This window comes from Pyxicephalus adspersus, chromosome 2 (genome assembly GCF_032062135.1).
Source record: "Pyxicephalus adspersus chromosome 2, UCB_Pads_2.0, whole genome shotgun sequence".
In the NCBI taxonomy this organism is placed as follows: domain Eukaryota; kingdom Metazoa; phylum Chordata; class Amphibia; order Anura; family Pyxicephalidae; genus Pyxicephalus; species Pyxicephalus adspersus.
In genome coordinates this window covers 42,672,049-42,696,332 of record NC_092859.1, presented here as the reverse complement: position 1 = coordinate 42,696,332, position 24,284 = coordinate 42,672,049, and the positions used below count along the sequence as shown (strand labels likewise).

The 24,284-nt window shown below is 36.9% G+C and overlaps 1 long non-coding RNA gene across 1 annotated transcript in view; it reads right to left on the bottom strand.

Annotated features, from left to right (window-relative positions):
• LOC140323498 (uncharacterized) overlaps positions 1–24,284 on the bottom strand; it is a 60,097-nt gene that overhangs the window by 1,655 nt on the left and 34,158 nt on the right. Inside the window, exons 3-4 of the long non-coding RNA XR_011919386.1 lie at positions 5,038–5,129; positions 2,710–2,768 (exon numbers count right to left, since the gene is read on the bottom strand). This is a non-coding gene — a long non-coding RNA (uncharacterized lncRNA). The remainder of the gene's footprint in view (positions 1–2,709; positions 2,769–5,037; positions 5,130–24,284) is intronic.

The window sequence follows — 24,284 nt, the reverse complement described above, 5'->3', positions numbered from 1 at the left end:
AACACCAAGTGTCACTCCTATCAGCTAAGATACCCAAGGCTACAATTTGCATGGGTTCAGTTTAACATGAATAACAGACTAGAAAAACATTGCCATCACAGCAATAGGAGAAGCAATATCCTCCAGTGGGGACACCTGTTCTGGGGACAGTTCTCTGGGATAAAGGTTTTAAATCTTTGAAGAGACTTCTTCTTAATTCCTGTTGTATCTTAAGAACAGGAAAAGAAAGAAATCTCCATTACAGAGCACAAAAACAAAACCTAATGGAAGGGTTTTACCCTTCCCTGTTCAATACAAAACTATAAAACTAAAAGAAAATTGGGTCTGGACATGCACTTTAAAGAGGAACTAAACCCAAAACTGGAAAAAAAAATACACTTACCTTCAATCCTGCAGGGCAGTCGGATTGCTTTGGGGTGTCCTGCATCAGGTCCTGCGTTGTCCCAACAGCCGACACTCTGGGCGCGACCATCTTCTGCTCTTTTTTCTGGTTCTTCATCCTACGTCACCTGACCCAGGGGCAAGATTGGATTGGATGAAAAAAAAATTTGACAATTTCACTGCGCATGCGTGAAATCAGCAAATTTTTCTGTTTGAGCAAAAAGGCTCGTACCCGGGATGCCTGACGTAGGTAACTGGGATGCCTAACGTAGGTAGCCTAGGTGATCGAGAAATAGGGGGCAGTGCCGCACCAATGTTTTTTTTAAAAAAGGGTGTTGCACTTTAAAAAAAATAAATACATAGAATTTTGCTTAACATAAAAGGGTTGTCTACCCTTTTATGTTAAGTGAAGATTGTGAGTTTAGGTACGCTTTACGTATATAGTTCAGATCTATATCTGTTATTAACATTTTAATGCTTCACTGCCTCTACTACAATAATCAAGATGGCAGTACATTTGTGTTTTCAGCTGACATTATGAAGACAATGCCAGTAAAATATCAGCATAACTATAACTTCCATGCCTGAAGTTGAGCTCCATGGCATAAACTATTGATTTAATCAATCTGGGTCAATTATCATATTATATGTTGCAGAATGTCACTGCAATACATCTAAGAATTCCCTTTAGAACTATTATACTAAGCCTTTCTTCCCATTTCTGATAGATAAGGTGCTTCATGTGTGTGTTACTTTTGCTGGTGTTAAGTGGGGAAATCAATATAATGTCCTAAATTATAGCACCATTAACAATTAAGCAGATGTGTTCTAGAGGGTCTCGAGAGAATCAATAACTGGTGTAGTAGCTCACAAATAGGCCTAATGCATGTAACCACCTGCACTATTGGAATTGGAGGCTATACCAGTAACATCATGTGCATAAACATTGTCAATGACTGCGATGACTTGAGGCTGTGTGTCATTAACCATTTATGTGTTGCTGGTCACAGCCGAAGTGGGTAAATTGGACTTTTATATTGCTCTTCTCTACGTTGCAAATGACAGCAAAATATGTTCATGCCAGGTCTTTTTCAATAGGGGGTTAAATGCATTTATTCCCAGAGGCACATGAACATTTCTCACATCCTGCTGGGTAATGTCGGTGTTTAAATATGGTTTTTAAATGGGACATTTTCTTTACGACTCAGTGGGCAGGCACTGAAAAGCAACTAGCTACAGAACCCTAGAGGTACAGGAAAAAGAAGTAAATGGAGGGAATGTTTGTGGTATTTCACATTTTAACCTTATCAGTGCTAGTTTACACAAACATGTCCAAATATCAAGAAGACAATCAAAATGAACTTAAATTGGGAAATATTATAGGATGGTTGTTGTTATATGATATTATACTATATATTATATTAATATATATTATAGGAGAGTTGGTGGATTGTGAACTTTGGCCGCACATGCATAACATATTTTTTTGGCACTTTGTAGTGACGATACGTTCAGGAATCTGTCACTGTTGCATTCCCTGAAGCCATCATTTACACAACTGAGTCTTTTAGGTCCACTGTGATCCTCTTCCATATGTGCAGGAGTTACGCTGTACCCAGCAACTAGGCCTATGTAGTTCCAGGAATAGAGCCGGGCTTTGCACTGCATGACTAGTGTTTGTTTGGCTTTTTAATGATGAAGGTAGTATCAGAAATATATAGGTTATAACGTTTTTCCTCTCTGTAAATGTATGGGCGATGCTGTATCTCTTAAAATCTATGGAAGTGCCTCATGTTTTAAAAATACCCTCTTCCTGAAAACACATAGAATAGGCACCATCATTTAAAATCCACAGTATGCCTCTACCCTGGAAACCTCTGGAAGGTTCTTTCTCTCTCAATAACTATAAAAGATAAATATTTGTCTGGTAATAAAGTTGCTCCATCTCAGAAAAGCTTTGGAATAAAACCTAATCTTTTGATTCTTATGAAAGGACGGTGGTTGCTGTTTAACAAACAGTGACTGACACCTTGCCAGCTGATCGGCTGCCTGTGCCATTACACCGGTTCTTGAAGCAGCTCTTTGATGCCCTCATTTATTGTCTATAGGCTGCCATGGGTGCCATGAAACATGTAGCTTCTTACCCAAAGAAGCAGTTCAGGGGTGTGATGAAGTAGCAAAACACCACAACTTTTCCGCCAATCTGTATGTACATTTTATGTGTGTTGACCTGCAATGTCCTATGATTAAAGTCATTCCTAACCTACATGAAAACATACCAAAATAGTCAAGACAAACATATATATTAAAGCATACTAAAACACATACATCTGATGTGAATACAGCCACGGAAAAATCTCCACTCATCCTTCTGGGAAACAGAAAGTCTGAAAAAGAGTAAGATAAGCAAATGATGCATCCTCATTTTATCCAGCACTCTCGTACATTACTGCATTGACCTCCTGGTAATTTATGTGCATTACGATGTCAGTATATTAATTCGCTTAGCACATTTTGAAATAAACATTTTGCTGTGCAGGCAGCTGTTGTTTTATAAATTCTATCCAGATTATGATGATAGCAAATCTTTCTTAAATAATCATTATTTATATTAAATGTATTGTAGCAAAAATGATTTACATTTAGTCTAATCATAATTTTCACTAATAAATATGTACTGAAGAATCCAGACTATAAAAGTGTAAGCAGGTAAGTTGATAAAGTTATCAAGCTACTCTTTAATTCAGTAAAATGTGGTCAGTGTGATATGTTTTCCATCTTCATTTCGAGGTTGCACAATTAAAATATGTCAAACTGATTTATTGATTTTCTGTAAAAAGTTAATGTTATACCCTATTATTACATACCATGGTATAATATCAGTTAAATCATGAAAAATGTAAAACAAACTATATCTGTTCACTCAAGGGTTAACCTGGATCTTCTTTATTTTCACAACTTGCTATAATCTATCTACTGTGGTTCTGATTATAATAGTAGAATGTATCTTAGTTTTGTTTTTCTAAAAGAATAAGGGCTGTTCACTTTGCGAAGTGAATTCAATTGAATTCTTTCAATACTCAATTATGTGAGCAGGAAAAAAAAACAAATTTATTTACTAATATTTAGTTTCCAACGTGAACATAGACTTTTGCAACCTGAACAAACTTTACATCAATGTACATATAATGATTCATCTTGTTTTTTGAATGTGGTTATGTATCGTCCTGTTACCTTTTTTCTTTATTTTTATTTTCTTTTACAAGATTGATGTGCATCATTGAAAATCCTTTAGGATTTCTGCCGATTATTGTCCTACTAACCAGAGATTGATTAAGGCTGAGTACACATATTAGATAATCAGGACATGAGAACCTGACATGTGTACAGTGGTCACCCAACATTGTTTATCAATTGCCATGGTGCATCAATAAACGAGGATTAAGAACAAACTTTATGCATGTCAATGGAGGAGAGCCTCTTCCTCCCCCTTCCTCTCTACATGGAACAGAATAAGCACTGTGTGTACATGAAAACACGAAACGTCTTTTCCAGCAACAAAAATCTTATGTGTGTACATAGCTCAAGGCAGAGTGGGGATCTAGCTAAGATAGCAGTCCCCCCCCCCCCATTTAAATATTTTACATTGATAAGAGCTGCAATAGGCTCAAAAAAAAAGCCTCTCTTTTTGCATTGACTATACTAGTATTGGCTCATAAAATGCCAACTGCTTACAATGTATTCTTTCAAATAAAGTGACTACAGAGTACACAGCTCAAACAAATTATACTATTTTTTTTTCATTACTACAAGAGTACAATATGTAGCTGGGTCCGGTTGACATCGTCAGAGCCCTAGGCTTCCTAGGTTTGCCATTGGGATGATCCCACTCTACTGCTGACAGTAGTCACTAGGACAAACAAAGAAACAAGTGGCAATGAAAAGCCAACAGAGACTTTAAACTTTCCCCGCACTATCCTAAACTATAAATTATGCTTTGACTGAGATTAGACTTTACCATAATTTTGTAACGATTCACATAAATATGACTATAGAATCTACAGACGTTAAAATCAGGAAATGTCAGGTGCTCCAATTGCTATTGTGTTATAGTATAATATTATATAAATAATAATATATATAATATATTATATAAAGTACACTAATATTAGAATTATATTTATAATATATAATAACAATATATTCATTTTATTTGTATAGGTTTTCATCCCAGAAAATCCGAGTGAAAACCAGCATCTTCTTTCCGGTAATAAAGAAGTTAAAATTTCTTCCATCATTTGCAAAAAAAACCCTAATAGATGTGAAGGCTTTTCTGGCACAGTGCAAGCAAACGGCACTTCCACATGATTTAACCGCAGAAAATGTCAGCCTTAAATAAATGATAAACACCATTAAAGCAAACATGGGAGAGCACCGCAACTCATCAACATTATTCTGCCCTACATGGCCTGTTCCTCCCCTCCTCCACCCTCCCTCTCCATTCTCCTTACACATTAATGACTGGTTCCCCCTCGCATGGAATAGGGGAAGGGGGAATAGTTTTAAAGGTCAGAATTGTAGTAAAGGTTCTGTGTCCAGAGAAAGCAGAGCAGGAAGATTAAACTGAAGTATAAAATAAGATTTAACCCTTTTTACCTGCAGAGAGATGGGTCAGGCCTCTTGCTTCTGAAATGCCAAACAGATATATTCAGGCTTATTCGGCAAGGCAAAGAGCAGCGTGCAGTAACCTACAACAAACATTGAAAATGAAAGAAGTAATTTTCTTACGACAGTTGTTGCCTAAGGTTTGTACACACATAAAGGAAATTTTCTCATTATAAATGCTCAATGGATGTGCAGTTATCATTTTTGTCTTTCTCAAATGTAACCATTTCATTCTTTATCTCCCCAGATGTGAACATACCTTCCTCCCTTTGACTTCTATCTAGCAAGCATCCTTACCTTAGAAGATGGCCCTTTAAAGGCCCAGGGGAGCCAGTGCACAGAAATTTTCAGGATGAATGTAAACAAATACTATCATGGTTATCAAAGTATACAAACTATCAACTATTTGTTAGAATGTTTTCAGACCCAAGGTCAAATTCAGCAACAGAAAATGAACAGAAATAATAAAACCAGGTATGAAAAACATGATGAATTGAAGCTATATGGGAATTAATGTGTATGAAAAGGCAAATGCCTTTGTTTATTGTAATTTTAAATTATAGAAATGTTAGACCCTTTGTTAATTTGTTATTTCTTTATGTTTTACCATTGGGAAAATTTTATTTGTTCTAGGAATTATTGCCACTGAGCCAGAAAGAGGAGGAATCCAAACATATTGAGTTGTCATCAGAGCTGGGGGACTATCCTTCAAAGAGGACACCTGTTCCTATAAAAGCTCTTTTGGTGGGGCATAGAGCAGTAATAAAAAACCTGATAGGGGTTTTTACTTTCACGCTATAAAATGTTGCAAGTGAAATCAGAGGATAAGAATCAGAAAATAAAAGTGCACAGAATAAGAAGAGTCTATGATGACTAAAAAGTCATACAGGATAACTAACATGTCTCCGGGCAAAGCACTGCTGCTTCATCAGGGCTTTAAATTGTTATCCTAACATGAACTTGCAGATGGCAAAAGTTTTATTATTTTTAATGAAAATAGCTTGGTAAATCATGGGACATATGTGTAAAGCATCCCGTTTATAAGTTTACCAGAATAATGATATACAATAATGATGTGCAGCATTCAGTCTTCGATAGCTGCCAATCAGGTTTCAATTCACCGATGTTAATCTTCACTTTACTTTCATGTGCAAGCCCACTGAGGTTCCCACAAAATGGGTTAAAGGAGTCTGGCATACAAATCTGGAGTAGGTTACAGCCACTAGGTCAGCGTAATTGTGGTTTTGCTCAGTACATTATGAAAACACATTAAATTGACAAGCCATTTGGCCTGGAGATGACCTAACAAGTGCCAAGCACACACAAACAGCCAGTTGCAATTTGTGCTGATCTTCTCCATGGAATTAACTTGGATTGTGAACTAGGCTATATCTAAATGGAAATATAGATAAAACAATGGGACTGGCTAAACTAGTTCTGACAATTGGGACCATATCTGCCAAGACAAATTGCCAATTTTACAAAACATAAAAGAAGACAATTAGAAATGGAGTTAGCTGAACTAGAGGATTAGGAGTGTTATAACTCAGTTTGAAGAAAATATTTTCTCAGTTACAATGTACAGCCTAAGCTGGAGTTGGTTTGATGTTGATTTAATTTTTTTTTTGTAAAGTTAAAGATAAGGTAAATGATTGCCAAATACTAAGTCAATTTCCCATATAAGCACATTTCACGGAATGCAAGGTACCCTATTATTACACCGTATTTCAATTGACTTTAGAAGGTGACCCCATCAATTGCAAATTTGCATTAGATGAAACATGTACAAAAGCAAGGAATGCAGGGTGTCCTGGTCTCTCCTATTAGCTGCATCTTTAAATATATCCTATATTATTTCATCAATTGACAATTATTCCCAACCAAGCTTCTTAATTATATACACTAGAAAACTGGGCTCATAGTGGAAAAGCTCAAAAGGCTTTAAAGGAGGTAATAAAAATGTTGCTGCTTTTTATGAAAGTCAAGAAAACTGGATTTGGATTAGTTATTTAGGAAAAGAACTGCTTTACCTGAAAGATAACCCCCCCCCCCCCTCTCTTCCTTGTTTTCCTGTATCCCCATATCCTCATTTTCCTCTTTTTTTCATTTTTATGTTTTCCTGCTCTATTAGATCTATCACCCTGCTTGGAGCGTTTACTCCTTACTCATCCCTACTGCTATTCTCTACTTTACTCCATTCCTCCTCAAGGTGTATTATGCCAATATGCCATGTATTTTGTATTCCATTTTGATTGTTATTTATGTTTATTCTGTTTTTATAAACATTGTATATCATTTTACATTTTACAAGGCTTTAATGTTCCTCTCATTGTTACCTTGTTACCATAAGGACACATATTATATGTGGAGAAAATTTAGGCTACAGAAGGTGGTTAACGTACATTCATTACCATAATTTCTTTAACCATATGTTCGAGAACACAAAAATTAGTGCTTCCATATTTGTACTCTCTACAGTCCTCCTAAAAATGATATTTCCGCATCAGAGGTAAAAAGGATGCATTTAGGAGGTCTATTTACAAAGCAGAAAATGTGACTCACCAAGCATTCCCTTGTACTGAATCCCCACCCGTAGACCCCAAGAACACAGGGGTTATGTTGGGGGATGAGCCCATCCTTGGAGGCAGGCGAGGGTCTGGTTTTGTCCAAAAGATAAGGAGGCTTTACACTTTTTATGGATAGGAGAAGGGGCACACCCACACATTAGTTGGCCCATTTCCTATGCAGGAATGTTCCAAGCCTAAAAAAAAACAACTATAAATGCCTGTACAAGCATTTGCAACCACCTGTATCAGTGTTTATAAGTGTTTGCAAGCTGTTCCTATTCAAGGCTATAGAGTCTCTAGAGTGAATCCAAACTAATCTGGTGGAGGAAGTTTCAACAGGCAAAATTGGAAGGCAAAACCAAAAGAAAGGGAAAAGGGAAAGGCAAATTGATTCTGATGAGGAAAACAAACCAACTTGAACAAAAAAGAATTGAATAGACAAACACAAAATGTATAACTAGCACCCTTAGTTGCTAAAGACTGCAATTTCATCTTTAATCTATACAGGTTTTGATAAATAATAACTTAAAGCATACCATACTCTCCCTTTCTTCTCACTGGGGGGCATTTCATTTTTTTCATGGATGTCCATTAGGAATGAACAATACTAAAAATGAATTATCACCATTTTGTAAATATTAATTTGCTTACTTTGTACATAGTAATTCAGCTATAATATCTGGGATTGTATAGAGAAGGAGGAACATGTTGCCAGCTGAAAAAGCTTTTAAAACACAATGATTTTTATGTAATTTCATATTATATTGTAATGGTATTGCATATAAAAGTTTGTTTTACAGCCCTCACTGTACTGCTAGCTTTTGACTGTTGATAATTGTGAGGCTCATTGCAATGCCTATTTGAGTAGAGCAGGTAAAAGTGTCATTTGAATCAGTAATAATGTAACCTTTTATGAGAAAAATATATTTATTCATGATAAGTGAGAGATGTTAGCAATGGTTAGATAACTTTTTAAAGCAAATAAATTATTCCACACAAATGTGGCATTTGTAAAAATATAAAACGTTTTGACAACCATGTTATTGTGTGATAAAATAATAAACATGGTTATAATAACATATATAGCTTACTGACCTCTGTTCTTCAAAGTTCTATAGAAATAAAGATTCATATAAAATTCAATAAAAGCAGAAAACTTTAACATGCTAGCATATATAGGCATATATTTTGCCTTACAAAGAAAGCTAACATGTTTTTACTTTTAACAAGACCTTGCTCCTAAAATAAAGATGTTAGCTGAAAAGAAAACTAAAACAATGGTAGTCGGCTCACAAGAAATAGGGTGCCTTAACTGCAACCGCTAATGTTACCAAGGGACCACACCAAATGGTCATTGATGACTTTAGGCAAAAGTAGCAGGGATGGTTGAATATGAGAACAGGTCCACTTTAAATTGATCATATTTTTGTCTCTATCTAGAAAGAAAATTAAACCATTAAAAATATACCCACTAGTCAAGATGAACGATGCATGACAGTGCACATTTTAATAGCCTGTATAAAAAGGTGTCTCTGCAATAATAAATTCATAATTTAGTAATATATAAATTGATACATTAGTATTGCTCAGTTGGAGTGAGTATTTCAGTGGAAAATACTGACTGTAAAACCCAAATGAGATGACTATTGGGAAGTTCTTTTTGTTATTGTTTTGGAAACTATTTTCATGTCTTCTGGCAGTTTTCAGAGAATATTTCATGGCTTGTTTATCATAAGCAAATGATAGGATTTCTCAAGAGGAATAAACTGTGAATTAATATTTCAGTCCTATTTTAACCTCTGCAGCATCAAAATACTTGAGGTATACTACAGTAAAACTGCCAAACAGAATCATATCTGGGAAAAGATTTTAAGACTTTTCTGGTTCAAAATGATAGCAAAGCTGTATGTATTTTAGTATATTGGACAATAGGGTGGTGACACACCATGGTGGCAATGAATGGAAGAGTGCAACGTCTATATGACACATTCCTGCCATGGTATATCATACAACAGTGTTCAACCATGATCAATTTTGACCTTTTAGGTAATTTACCACTGACACCAATGATCTTTTTGGCTATCTGTAAGGGTGACATTCTTACCAATGGCCAGCAATCCAGGAGATATTGTCCCTACTTACCACCACGCCAATGTAGCTGTGGATATAGTACTTGTAGCAGTGGTTCCCTGAGGACATGAACGTTATTTCAGGGGTTCAGCCATAGTAAAAAGTTCAAGAAAGGTTGTAATACCACAACATAGTCATTATTTAAAAAATTGTACCTTTTACCATTAAAAAACTGTCCCTTGAACCCCTGACTTTGCCTTGCCTGAGATTATTTCATAGGTCAGCTGCAGGCATGAGGAAATATTCCCTTAGCCTCCTCTACCCCAGTTATCAGACTGCAACATTGTAACTTTGTATTAAGCCTTAAGCTACGTACTCACTTCCAATAATTATCGTTGGTAAACGAACGACGAACGATCCTGCATGATATCTGCGAAGGATCGTATAGCACCGATCCTGTACATACAGATAACGACACGATTGTTCGCAGATATTGTACAAACGATAGATGCGATCGTTTGAACGATACAGGAAGTGACGTGCACCACAGGAAGTGAGCGAACGTTCGTTCACCACGCATGCTCAGACCATGGACGATCAATGAACGACCGTACACACGATAGATGGTCAACGATCGTCATCCAATCCGATCCGCCGGTCCGGTCGTTCATTTCCAACGACTATCCTCGTTCGTCGGCGTCGTTGGTTACTTTTTTTACGAACGATTTTTGCCCGATCGATTTTTGCCCGATCGATCGTTCGTCGTTCATTTCCAACGATAAAAATTGGAAGTGTGTACGCAGCTTTAAGGTAAGGGGCTTTATCAAGTGGCTTATCTGTGTCGGATATTTATTAAAGGAACTATGGACAACTGCACCAGAACTGACATCATTCTTATTTTATATGTAAATATCCCAGTCCTCCAAGTAGATGATAAGTAAGAGATAATACATATTTAAAAGTGTTACCCACCTATTACTTAGCATGCATATATTTATCATGAAAATGCCCTCATGCCCTGAGCCGATTATCGGAGGAGAAGCATTGCAAGTGTGTACGTAGCTTAAATGTAGCAAGTTTACTTTAAGTGTTTTGGGCTACATCAGTATGGTATTGATTACATTTCTGCAGATATGTTTCTGTTTGTGTCAGTATGGTACTGATTCCATATTCACAGGCATGTTTCTTATTATGTCATTATATTGCTGATTCCATACCTGCAAGTATGGTCCTCTTCCATCTCTGCAGACGTTTCTGGTTATGTCAGTATTATATTAATTGCATTCCTACAGGCATTCTGGTTATGTTTGAATGGTACCAATTCCATCCAAACAGGTATGTTTCTGGTGATGTCAGTTTGGTACTAATTCCATCCCTGCAGGCATTCTAGCTATGTCAAAGATTCCATCTCAACAAGCATGTTTCTGGTTATGCCAATATGGTACTGATTCCATCCCTACACGCATGTTTCTGGTTATATTAGTATTGTACAGAGCTTGTGCCAAGTCTACCTTAAGTAGTTCTACAGCTTGCATTTAAAGGGCACATTCACTAAAAGTAAACTTACTTACTTTACTTTACAAATGAATTATTGAGAACAGGGCTGTATTAATATGTCTGTTTTTTTTTTTTTATCTGCCTGTAGTTCAACTTTTAAAAGGAAAATTAGTTTCGGTTTGCTTTCCATTTATATACTACTTAACCTGACAGTCCACCAAAAAGAACAAGGAGAATTGAGCTGTGTGATGTTTGTGCTACAGGGAATCATAAGCCTCCTTTTAACAAATCCTAAACAGTTCTTTTGCTGGATTTTAATAAACATAGTGCTGACTAAGCATTGCCTATACAGTGCTATTCAAAGCACCATATAGCAATCAGTACATGCACATACACATAACATAACACTCTCCCTACCATTGGTCTGCTCCAATTTCCAATGTAAAATGTCTGAGGGAATTTTTCAGTTGCTCCATTAAACACACACAATACAGATAACAGAACTAAATAACAGCATTCTAGAGTTTGTATTTCCCACCATATGTACACACAGATTTATCAAAACTGTATTTTTAACAAAAAAAAAAATTCTAAATCTCTCATTAAATGAAAATATGGAACAGCTGAGTTAACAAATAATAAATGCAGTCTGATTTGCAATAAATTACGCTGGAAAAACCATAAATTGGCAGCATTCATCACATATTGTTACTTATTGATCCGTTTAGCTTTGAACTGAAATGATGTCTCTAAAATCAATAATAATTCTAAATTCTCTAATAATTCTTTTTTCTATATTCTTTAATATTAATGCTCCACTATGTGTGTATAGGGTAATGGGGATGTTTATTAGAAGTACAGATCTGTTAAAGTAGAACTGGCCTTTTTAAAATAATATATGCTACAGATTTTAATTATAAGTACAATTGTACTTTCTTTTAGTCCCTTTAGAAAATCTCAGGAAAACCTGTTGAGCCAGCCAGTAAAGTCCATCCAATATAGCTTCCTGTGATGGGGCGGCAACCATGCTGCAATGCTCTTGAATTCAGGGCAGAGTTGCTACTAATCACATTGCACTACAGTGGAATGAAAAAAATGTCACATGAGGTGTGGCTTGAATGTTACAATAAACGGTATACAAGGGGCCTGACAAGACAGCTTTGGGGATCTCTGGAAGTTTATAAAGTTAATAGCTAAGTGACATGCCCTCATCCCAACATTCATCCAGCATGAGTGTCCCAATCCTACTTTGTGTTTTGACAAAGGTTTTCTTTGTGAAGCAGATAGAGATTTGGAACAGAGGGTCCTGACTAAGGGCTAGTTCAGGTGTGACAGCACAGTTACCACTTATTGGGCACTTAGCACTTCGACTATATGTCTTGGCTTAATTTTGCTCAGTTTAGAACCCAATAGGGGTTACACAGGGACCTTGGGACCAGTGGGAGCACTGAGCACCTATGAGGAGGTTGGCTTACAAAGGGAGCTGAGAATTTTGTAGAATGAAAATTTTGAAAGAAGACTGTAGTTTGAAAGAATGTGCGGCGATAAGAAAGCTAAATAAGAATGATACTTGGAGAAAAAGTGTCATGAGAGGGAAAGAAAGGGAAGTATAGAAAGTTACACACACAACTCAAAACCTTCTTTTTGGATTCTTGGATTTCTCTCATCTCTCATTTCCTGCAGCCTCTGTATATCAGTTTTTGAGTAAGACATCCATACAACTGATAAAAACCAATTGGTGCCCATAGTCCAGCTTTAGGGCCAAAGGAAGTGACATTTTTTTACTCACCCATGTAAATACATATGCCCAGAGTAAGAATCATTGCACACTGGAGATAGGGCATTGGGGGCCTTAAGTTGACTTCAAATTGATACTGGCACAGTGAGAAGGAAAGACCAGTGGGAACACCAGACAACATTGATCAGTAAAGCTTCAAGAAAATGAAAATGTAAAGTCCCAGGCATATCAAAGTTTACTATACACATCTCTCTGATGAATCAGCCTAGTAAAAAAAAAAAAAAAAATGGTTGTTATTAAGGTGCCAATGTTGCTGCCAGGATATGTGAAGATTTTTCTTGACCGGGCCCTTACACTCAAATGAGGAGCTCCATCGGTGACTTGGTGACATCACAATAATAGGGGGGCAACAAGACCAGTCAGCTCCTGTCACTTTTTATGTAGCCACAGAGACTGCATGTAAGGAAAGTCTCCTAAACCGCAAGACAGACATCAATAACATTTTTTTTTCATGCCACTGTTATTTTTTTGTTGAGGTTAGAATTGAGTTCCTAGCAAATGCATAAAGGTTTAAATCCATAGTGTTGCACAAAGAGGATAAACTACTGTCAGGCTGAGCTGCTTAAAGTGTAAATGCTAATTTGTGACAGCAAATGATTCTTTCAAGAAACAGAAAGCAGACATATATAATAGCAATTCATATTACATAATAATATTGAATGTTGTGTTTTGATAGAACACATTGTTATAGTACAGCAGATATACAGTACACAGCTTGTATATAGCGTGCTTTTTAAACGCATTCATTAATATCAAACAACCACTGTTCTCTAACTGACAAAAGCCTGAACATCTTTCATAAGCATGAACAGTGCTGTTAGAACCAATGACATGCAAATGGGAGCCAGCTTTTTGCAAGAGAATTTACAAAATGGGTATTTAATATTGCTTATAATGCCCCCTTAATTGTTTTAATTGTAATGTCATATGACACTACTAATGCGGAATAAATTCTGTTCACAGTGGGAGGGAAAAATATAGAGAACAGCATCAGAAAATAATAATAATATATAACAAAGAATGGCAGACGTGCCTTCAGTAAATTTGTTTTGATGTTTGCAGGAAAACACATTATAATGGTCTGTGCTTTGCTGGCATCTGCAGGGAAGTTATGGAATTACATAAAACTATTATCTGATATGTTTAAATCGAAGGCAGATTCATTTATTAAAGTGTACCTCACTTTGGCAACTGCAAGGATGGTGATGGCTAAGTCTGGCCTTCAGTTTATTGCTCGATTAGTATTTGCATAATAAGACTGTTGATGTGTCTGTTATTATCTCTGGGACAAAGGTGGTCCCCTTAAAAGAGCAGTTCATGGAGGCTTCTGGTTCTAAAATAAATCATGATGAGCATAGTTTTCTGTAAAGGAAGTAAGGAAGGTGAGGTCTTTAGATTCTCAGGTGCCTTTCTAGAGCTGCAGGAGCAAATAAAATGTTGGGCATTAGCTTGGTTCCTGATAACTATGGCCAGTTCAATTAGGAAAGCAGGATAGAGGATGACAATATCAAGGTTGCTCCATTTGTTTTAAAACCTGGAAATTCCTTGAGAAAGAATGTGTATCTAATTAAAACCTTTGTGATCTCATTATTTTTATGTCAGCTTTGTCTGATATTAGAGAGGTTCATTCAATTACTGTTACGTTAACAAAAGTTTCAATAGACAAGCAGTGATAGATAACCTGGGACACAAAAACCTGCAATAGGGACACAAAAGTCAACAACTGACAGTGGTTTCACCCTACTTTATTCACATAAAAAAAATAACTGAAATATAACACAAATTCTTAATAAGGCAGATTTTTGGTTCTTGGGTGTCGAGTTCAACGGCCACAAAGTGTTCTCTGACTCCAGCAGAACATTATGATTACATTTTTGATCAGTTATATGAACCAAAAGTGCTAAGGCCTGCATGAAAGCATATCTAGTGGATGTATAAACAGAATCCTTATATACAGCTCTTTGTAGGGTAGTTGTGAGGGTGCAACATAACAAATAATTAAACATCCCATATGTTAGCCCACCATAATGGTTGTCTATCAGAGCCACCAACAAAATAAAGACAAATGACGACACATTGAGAGTATTTACAGGCTGCACAGCAGTCTTCTATCTTCCAAAGTCATAATCTGTATTTCTCTCTGCTGGAGCGACGTCAGGTTCTCTTAAACACTACCATGGCAACATTGACACTAAAGAGAAACTTTAGTGTCTTAAATTGTCAGGCACCAGATTTCCTTGTGACGTCAGTGGTGGGTGACTACTATCAACCCGGAAGTGTTGTTGTAGTGTTGCTGCAGTCTTGCTAAGAAGGTTGTAGTTTTAGCATGTATGGGGGTTGAACAGTCTGCAGTAGTTCTTACTGTGTGAAGCTTTTTTTGGCATTTTGAGTACTTTTGTAACTTTTTTTGCAGATTCTAATGCTGAGTTTTATTTAGTTACACTTTAAACTCAAGTTTTGACCTCTGACAAAGGTATCTCTGTTAAATTTCACATGTGCTTAGAGTAAATCTCATAGAATTTCACTCCAATACTCCAAATTTTCCAATAGATACAAGAAAAGCTGCACCTGCAGATGTATAGTAAAAAATTCCAGCAATTCTGAGCTATTGGCAAGCAGGATGGCATAGCATTGTTGAGTATAAAAGAGGCTGCAAACAGCAGACCTGTGTAGACACCTATTAGCAGATACAAAATTCTAAAAGAGACTGAAGCTGGCACTGAGCACGGTTATAGTATTAATCAGGAAGACTCACAGAAATTAGTATTGAAAGACCTGATACGCTTACAGTAAACAAACAAAAAAGGACTCTAGTGCCAAATGAAGTGGCATCTGGCCCCAGATGAAAGGAACAACTTTAACCATCAGAATAAAAGATTTCCATGAGCCTCAGTCCCTATTAAAATTAACTCTGCAGCCAATTTAGGTGCTTAAATCCCCAATCTCAGTGTTAAAAGTAGCTTTGACTGAACACATTTCTTTTATCTGAGGCCAGATTTCAACCTTGCTGCCAATCAGAGCATGGGATAAAACATTTCATGCATTTTATTCCTAGAAGCCGGCGTGGACAAAGCTTATAATAAGCCATACATTGTTGCTGTTGAAACTTGCAAGTCATTTAAAGGACAGTGTGTAATGTCTTAGTCAACAATGGCTATTGCAATAGGGCTCCAACCGAAGGACATACACAAAGTGGTAATCAGGACATGTTCTAAAATGTGTAACCTGTACCAAAAGGAATGTGCAGAATTTGAGTGTTTTGCTGATGTAGTCTGAATTAGTATTGGGTTGGATAAAAGAGGATTGATTTTAATGGGTACAAGAAATCTTTAGTACACCTTTCATGTTTATGATATGGTATTGTAATGGTAAGCAATGGATTATGCAGCTAATAATTGTTTCCTAGGATAAGGGTGCATACAGAAATACATCAATGCAGAATTTGTAACATTTAGCTAATTTGAGAGATAGATGTGCTGTCATTGTGGTGTCAAACACCTTCAGTTGACCTTTTTCTTGTGATATGATGTGCACTGGATGTAGCAGCCAAGATCGAACTTTCCCAACATAAGAATGATTACAGAGTTGTCTAAAGTGTATTTACAAATAAAATAATACATACATTAAACATTTATAAATACTAAATTGCATTTATTGGAGACAGTCTTACAGATTGCTATAATTGATACAATTGCTTATAAAATGTGCCCACAATCCTACAACTTTGAGGTTATATGTGGGATTCAGTTTCCAAAATGTTAGCTTCAAAGGGTTTTCTTCTTTGTGAGAAGGCAGTTTTAGCTTGTCACATCACAGTTTATAGTATTTATGGACCTTCTTTCCCCCTTTTCTAAAAAATAGTGAAGGTACAAACTAGCAGAAACACATTGGGCATAATTTACTAAAGCTCTCCAAGACCTGGGCCATCCAACAAACCTTGAATGGATCTGGTGCAGGCTGAAAACATTTGCCAACTAATAGAAATCAATTTTTAGGACATTCATTCCAAGTTTGCTGGATCACCCAGGTCATCCTATGATAGTCTTTCTTCCCCAGTCTTGAGGAGTTTTAATTAATCAGACCCTATAAATATTGACTAGTTGCTGCTTTGTAAACTCATAGACCAGTAAATAACCATTGAGAAGCACTTTTGAATGGTGCAAGCTGTGTATGGTGTTTCATCTCCTTTTACTGCATTGGACCCTCACCACATTCCTCTGCTCCTTTCCTCCTGAAAGAAAGCTCCACGTGCCTAAAAAACTTGTTAAAGCATTAGTTAACTTGGTAAACTTGTTAAAGGTAAAGCATTATGATATCATGTTGGCCCTTCCTTGTGCACTCTCTGTTCTGGGAATTAGGATAAGCTCATGAAAACACTACCTGTATTGGTATTTTCAGGAAAAGTTAAATTTTCAGATTTCCATCCCACATACAAGTTATGGAATGGTTAAAATGGACCTATTGTCACAAATGAACTTTTGAACTATAGTATACCTACTATGTCACATTTAAAAATAAGTCTATACCAAGTACCAGAAACAACAAGTAAAAGAAGGATAAATAAGTCACTCTCATAACTCATGCAGCTGTGTCTAAAAACAATACTTGAGCTACTGAGTTGTATATTCTTGCTCCCAACTAGTTGAATTGGAGTGGTTGGGAGCGCAATAAGACCTGCGGTACAATGTTGTGATCAACCACAGGTAGGTCATAAGCCTAAAAGTACAAGAATAACATCTTTTGTTGGAAGCTTCTCACTTAGGCAAATTGCTTTGTGACTGGTTTATAAGACTTGAATTGAATATAAAAACAATTCTCAGTGTGTAACCATTTTTTTTTTTTTTTGTACAGGTTGCATATTTTTTAAATGAAGCTATTTTATTAACACTTAAAACCCATTCATATAAACCCAGCTTTTTTTTTTTAATAGGAGAAATGCATTATATATATAGATTTAATGTTCAAGTACAGACATATAGAAATAGCCATTCAGTACCTGATAAAATGTCAGATCTATTTCCAGAGCTGGAACGTGCATACAACGTGTACAGGCAGCATCCTCTTTACACTGCACAGACTCAGACCAAGGAAATATGCAAATGATTATATGTATTCATGAGCTATAATGAGGTAATGATATGTATTCTATACTGGTTTGAGAGAACATTAATAATATGAGTATGGACCATGAACTTTTATGCTGAATCTGGGACAGTAATAGTACAATTCAAGTGCTGCCAGCGAATGCAAATCTGATGGTGGGGAATTGCAATTTCAAGAGACAGAGAGCTCAACTATCTGCTTGTATTAGCTGGCCTCTTGCATTTCATTATATTAATGGCTGGACTTTCATCTGGTACACTTTCTGGTTCAGTGTATGGCGTCAACCTCATATTTAATGCTTCACAATATTATGCTGGGCTGAAATATCCTAGGGTTATCAATAATTTTTTATATTTAACTTTTTCTCAAATACTGCACAATCAGGCTTTTGTAATAAGGCAAACTTAGTAATTATTAACAACAAATAAGTACATTTAATACATCTGACATTTCTTGTTTTTTGTACCTATTGACCTATTGGCCTTTTGGTGATCACATAAGGCCAAAAGCTGCTCTATTATTAGGTAGAGTGATAGACAGGATGATTATTGAGCTTAGGTGGTTATTTAGACAACTGCTGTTCCTGCCCAAAAAATCTTTGTCCTACCTCAACCACTAACCACTGTGCTACTGACTGCACCAGAAAAGCTATCATCAGCCCCAACTTTACCAGTGGCCTGCATGGCCAGTGCCAGCATCGACTCGACTCCCAAAATCTTGTTCCTAGATATTGTGAGTGCCTCCTCAGGCATGTGTGGCACTGGCCAGAGAATGCTGCTCTGCCCCAACTTCTGTCACTGCACTATGCATAGACTGAAGAGAGTGTGTGGGCTTTTTTGGAGCACCATAATGACCAGAAATGACCTTTCATGGTCCAGTTTACTTGGAAAAATATTTAGCAAATTTTTTTGTTCTGTGTATCTAACTGTGATTTATGTGTTGCTTTAATTGATGTATTGATTAATGATTCATACTCTGAATGGTCTAAGGTTATTAGTGGGTTCAGTGTTGGGACCTTTTCCTGTTTAACATCTTTAAAAATGATATAGAGTTTGGGATTAAAAGTACCATTTCTGTGTTTGCAGATGACACCAAACTATGTAATGGAATTAAATATATACAGGATGTTTATAATCTACAAGCAGACCTGGATGTACTGATTCATTGGGCAGCCAAATGGCAAATGACATTTAATATAGATAATTGTAAAGGTATGCACTTGGAGGCTAACAACATGCATGCTTCAAACTGTCTAGGGGGAATACATTTAGAAGAGTCAGGGATGGAAAGGATCCGGGGGTTTCTGGTAGATCATAGACTTAATAACAGCATGCAATGCCAAGATTCAATATCAAAAGCTGACAAAGTACTTTCTTGTATTAAAAGAGGAATATACTCTTAGAGATGGAGACATAGTCCTGCCCCTGCACAAAGCATTGGTCAGACCACATCTGGAATATGCAGACCAGTTTTGGGCACCAGATCACAAAAAGGACATTGTTGAATTGAAGAGAGTGCAGAGAAGGGCAACTAAACTAATAAAAGGAATGGAGGAGCTCAGCTATGTGGAGAAATTAGCTGAACTGAATCTATTCTCCCTTATATATCCTGTATAAATATATAAATGGTCCATATAGAGAACTCTCTTCCCAATTATTCACTGTTAGATCATTACAAGGAACAAGATGGCACTCTTTGCATCTGGAGGAAAAGAAGTTTAAGCTCCGGATAAGGAAGGGATTCTTCACTGTAAAGTCTGTGAAAATGTGGAATCGGCTCCCTCAGGAAGTAGTTTCAGCAAGTTCCATAGATTGCTTTACCCACCTGGGCGGTTACCCCGAGCCTGGTTCGGGGTAAGAAAACTTGCTGAAAGCGTTTACCTCGAACCAGGCTCAGGGTAGCTAAAAATAGAAACAAGCGTTACAGTGCAATCTGATTGTCATACAACATTGTATAACAATCGGATTACAACTGAAAAAAACACACACCTTGTCCGCGCAGCTCCTTCGGAGACATCTTCTGTCTTCAGTGTTCTGGCGTGTGCAGAGACGATCTCTGGGGTTTTCCGGTGACGTTGGTGGATGCGTCGGTGCGGGCGTGAGGCGGGACGGGAAATTCAAATAATTTTGTATTGGATTCAATACAAAAAACCTGTGAGTCCAATCCAAAGAAATCTTTATATATTATATATATAATTATGTTATATATATATATATATATATATATATATATATATATATAAACTACTGTACAATTACATTACATTATACAATATTTTTTTTTTTTTTTTAAAGTTTATTATTAAATTTAATAAATTTTGGACACATTTCGGTGAGTTATGCCTAAGAATTAGAGCCTACAATGTAAAATAAATTTTTATGCAAAAAATGTAACACTTTTTGCATGGAAATACGGAGAGAATTAAAACGCTCTGCATTCGCGTACGCATCCCTCAGTGATTCCTGATGACGTTGGTACGTGCACCCGTCGACGGAGGTTGTGGCGGGAAATTCAGATATTTTGTATTGGATTCAATACAAAGTCCTGTATCCAATCCAATACAAAATACTACAAAATATTTTTATGTGGTTTTGTCTATAGGTATGTGACATTGGACTCTTTTAAAATTTACCACACTAGGGAGGTGTTTTAGAAAAATATAATACAATACAGTACACAGAATTATTGCATTTTCAGTATTTTTGATTTTTTTATGCATTCTTATTAAGGCTGATTTTTGTGTTTTTTATTTCATTTTATTATTAAATGTAATTATTTTTTTTTACATGATTGTGTATTTCAAACTTTATTATACTCAGGATATCTACTAGACCCTTGTTTGGACATATTTTGGTAAGTTACGGGTCTACAATATAAAAAAAAAATTTCATGAAAAACAGTGTACCGTTTTTGGAACAAAAATCCAGACATCAGTGAAACAGGAGGTTAAGAAAAGCTGGATGCTTTTCTTGAAACACAGAATATAACTGGGTATTAAAGCTTTAAAGTAAAAACAGCAGAGACTGTTGATCCAGGGAACATCGGATTGCCTCATAGATTCAGGAAGGAATTTTTTCCCCTGTTGAAGCAAATTGTACCAGGGTTTTTTTTCCACCTTCCTCTGGCCCAACTATGTCCATGGGTTTTATATCTGGGATATGATTATTTCCCTTGTGGTTGTACTTGATGGATTTATGTCTTTTTTCAACCTGACCTACTATGTAAACTAGGTAATCTCCTAATTTTGGACAAAATTAGTCTTATCCATACATATAAGGGTTTCAACAGACCTCTTTATAGGTGCAGTAAATGAGATTTGTGAAGGATATTCTATTGAGTGAATGTTCAGATTCTAGGGAATGCAGCAGAAGAATGAATGTTCACCTATGTGCTACTATCACATACAACAGATGCTGATACTCCAACAGCTCACTTAGCAACTGGTACACCATTTTCCATTATTTTTAAAGAAATGTCTGTCCATCTAGGACCATTCCTGTTTGATCAAAAGTGAAAAAGCTGTGTCATACTGCACCAATACAAATGCTCGGAAAGCATATAAAACACAACAGAATGAAAATATGGCAGACAGCCATCAGCCAGCCTGCACAGGGTTAAACAATAGTATGCCACAACATCCATTTAACTCAATTGCATTGGGTTACAAACACAGGAAGAGACGTTACCATGGAAACTCTGTATTTATCTACCTAATTAGAAGGGGAAAAGCATCTCGCATATTGCATGGCAGAACTGTTTTGTTAGCCAGTATTTAACTGGCAGGTTGAGTGTCAAAATCAAATATGATTTCTGCTAATCACCTTCAGGTTATTAAAGACGGAGGCGAGACAGAGAGGAGATGAGGTAGGAGCGGATGACAATAAATGCACAGACAATGAAATACAGATAACAGGGAATTGCAAAATGAACACAAGAAGATGAGGAAAGACAGGGTGACAACACCTAAAAAATACAAGGAAAGTTTTGATAAATACAAGAGCATTGCTTAGAGTTTGGGATGACTGATAGGTGCATGAGCTAAGACAAGCAAGGCACAAAAGTATGATATAATGGCGGAGCTGAGTAGGCAGGTGAGACATCTCACAGCTTATGATCACATAATATTTAATTAGAACATATGCAACCCTTACGATTAAAAAAAATCAGCATTTTGCATATGAATATAATATTTTTTGCTGGTAGCAGATAAAGAATGCCTAGATATTAAGAGAAGGTTTAGTAATATTTCGGGCTTATTAATAATTCCAAAAACATTAAGATAATTGTCTTACCCCCAAAAAAATAACGTTAGACTGTATTAAAAACATATGACCACATACCAGAGGTCTTTAACCCCCGGTCTGCATGACAGGTGGGCCGCGGTTCTTGCACCCACCAGCGGGTTAGGAGAAGGTCCCCGTTAGGGGGGGGCGCACCCACCTGGGCCACAGACCATATCTCCCAGAGACATCGCAGGCTTCCACCTCTGATGGGAGAGTGGGCAGGTTCTGGCATCATGATGTCACTCTGGAGGAAGTTCCTTACTCTTTGAGTGACACACAGCTCCCCGCGCATGCATGGTCCGGAGTCCATACATTTAGTGGTCCGTTGCGTGCAAAAGGTTGGGGATCACTGATCTATACCATTAACTATGGTAGGGACAGTAGATTGTGAGCCCCTTTAGATTGTGAGAATTAAAATGCAAAAATACTGCAGATCTATATTTTTAAAGATTTTATTATCTTAATATTCCTATATTAATATTCTTAAGTGCTCATGCTGCACTTCTTGGTTCTGCTGCTTATCATCCAAGGACAGTTTCTGAGGGAGCCAATTAACCTAATGGCACAAAAGGAAAACCTAGGTGCCCAAAGGAACAATAATAGCCATAAACTCTTATCTCTCGTTCATGTAATGTGTCACCAGTCTACAACTGTTTACTGTCACCAGCAAATCATATAGCGTGTCCCCAGTCTCTGACAATCTCTTGCTGCATATTACCAGCCTTCTCCTATAAGCATGAATGTAGTCTCTGACCATCTCCTGTTGCATACCCACAACCATTTGATAGCCAAAAATATTACATCTAAAGCTACATATAGACAGTCAAGTTCTCAAAACAATCTTTCTTGTTCATTTCCCGGGGCAGTAAAACGATCTAGCACTGTTATGTTCTATAGAGTGGGAAGGGGAGCGGGAAGCACCCTACTGCATCCTCCTCAATAGAAAATGCCAACAGTCATCCATACTTATTCTTTTGGGGATCTGTCATTGTTACACACTGTTAGGGGACTACTGCATACCAACTAGACTTTAACCCAAGACAATTGTGATTGTTTGCAATGGGAAACAATCATCTAGTATCTGTACATAGCTTAGGACTCGCGCTGTAATTAAAGCTACACATATGCAGAAAAATAGATCTGATATTTGAGCAAGGCTCCAAGGTAAGATATGAGCAATTGAAAGCAATGCAAAGGTGGGGGAGAATGGGGAGGGCTGTATTCATGCCATGAAAGAAGTGGACAAAGTTCAGTATATAAAATAGATCATGTATTTTATTTTTCTCACTCATATCTGAGAATTGCTACATGCTGGGCTCATGTCCTCACTGTTTGCTTACATCAGACACTGTCTGTCATTAATCTTCCTGAGTGTTAATGGAACTCAGGCTGAGACCTGCTGGGTACCCCACCGGAATGTCTCTTAACTCAGAATCCTCCTGCTATTATTATCCTTATGGGAAACAGTGACAAGAATTTAATGCTTACAACAACCATGTGTGCCCTATGGTCTACAAAGGAAATACATTATTCTTTTTAAAAGGGACAGGATCCTGAGCTGTAATTCTGACCCCCACTTCCCCACCTAATCATTGAGTTAGAACAAACAAATAGGACGAGAGCAGTCAAGAGTAGTACAAAGATGGCTGCAGCTTTATGAAAAGATGTTAAAACCATTTGCATGAGCAGATCCAAATATATTCTTTTTGCTCCCCTAGGCCAGTTAGCTTGTGCAGCCCCCCTCTTTCTACAAACAATACCAGCCTTTGATGATAACACACACAAAACACACCATAAAAGCTATTTCACAAGAACAAAGGAGAAGAAAAGAGATAGTGGGAGAGGGATGGAGAAAAGGAGAAGGAGAACAGAGATATAAAGAAAGAGAGAGAGAGGGAGAGAGAGAAGAGGGGGGAGAGA